Raw genomic sequence first — 1,592 nt, forward strand, 5'->3', positions numbered from 1 at the left:
CAAAAATTAGCTAGGCATGGTGGCAGGTGCCTGTAATTCCAGCTACTTGAGAGGCTGAGGCAGGAGAATCCCTTGAACCCAGGAGGAAGAGATTGCAGTGAGCCAAGATTACACCATTGTACTCCAGCCTGGGCAACAGAGTGAGACTCTGTCTCAAAATAAAAATAAAAATAAATAAAATACATTAAAAACTACACCAAGTTACTTCTGGCTATAGCAGTGTAAAGATGTCTGTATTCTTCACAAGAAACAACTATGAAATTAAACAAAATTGCCCGGAACAATGATTTCAAGTCTCCGTAAACTGAGCAAGGCAGAAAACAAATTGAGGAGCTTTTATTCTTGAAAAACTGCTATAGCTTCAGGCAAAAGCAATGTGAGTTTGCAGCCTTCTTGCCTGAGGCTACTCCCATCCAACTTCCTCGGTGGCCGGGAACTGTAGTTTTATCAGTGTGGAACTGGCTGGAAAAACCAGCATGTTTGCTGTCACAGTGGGTAGAATGAAATTCTGGGAGTTAGGTTGAGGTGGACAAAAGCCTGCCACGCTCTCAGCTGAATGATGTGAAGTTGGTAGGAAATAAACAGGCAAAGAACCCTGCAGCTGTGCTAGCCAAAGTGGCACTCCTAGCTGGGATCAGTGGTGAAAAAGCCAGAAACTTAGCTGGAAAACAGGGAACCGTAAAAGGACTCAGATAAGTTCTCCCACATCCCTGGCTCACTGGGAAACTCTCAGATGCATGGAGGATGCCTGAGAGAGCTCCATGAAAAATAAAATACAAGGAAGATTTGAACAGTGGCTACACATTTTAATGCACTTGTCAATCTTCAAACAGATACGCTGGCAGAAGTGGATGCTGTATGGGTTTGAGGTATTTGAACACAATGCCTATTCTAATCATTGGCTGAAGACTGTGCTATGTAATCACAGGGGTGATACCTGAAGGAATTTTTTTTTTTTTTTTTTTTTTGAGAGAGAGTCTCTCTCCGTCACCCAGGCTGGAGTGTAGTGGCATGATCTCAGCTCACTGCAACCTCCGGATCCCGGGTTCAAGCGATTCTTCTGCCTCTTTTTTTTTTTTGGAGACAGAGTCTCACTCTGTCGCCTAGGCTGGAGTGCAATGGGAATGGCCTAATCTCAGCTCACTGCAACCTCTGCTTCCCAGGTTCAAGCAATACTCTGCCTAAGTCTCCCTAGTAGATGGGAGTATAGGCGCGTGCCACCATGCCTGGATAATTTTTGTGTTTTAGTAGAGACAGGGTTTTACCATGTTAGCCAGGATGGTCTCAAACTCCTGACCTCAGGTCATCCACCCGCCTCAGCCTCCCAAAGTGCTGGGATTCCAGGCATGAGCTACCACTCCTGGCTGGAAAAATGTATTATTATTATTATTATTATTTGAGGTAGGGTCTCACTCTGCACCCAGGCTGGAGTATATTGGCATGATCTTGGTGGTGGTGGGCACCTGTAATCCCAGCTACTCAAGAGGCTGAGGCAGGAGAATCACTTGAAACAAGGAGGCAGAGTTTGCAGTGAACTGAAATTGTGCCCCTGCACTCCAGTCTGGCTGACAGAGTGAGACTCCATCTCAAAA

Source organism: Cebus imitator, unplaced genomic scaffold (assembly GCF_001604975.1).
Source record: "Cebus imitator isolate Cc_AM_T3 unplaced genomic scaffold, Cebus_imitator-1.0 Scaffold491, whole genome shotgun sequence".
Classification (NCBI taxonomy): domain Eukaryota; kingdom Metazoa; phylum Chordata; class Mammalia; order Primates; family Cebidae; genus Cebus; species Cebus imitator.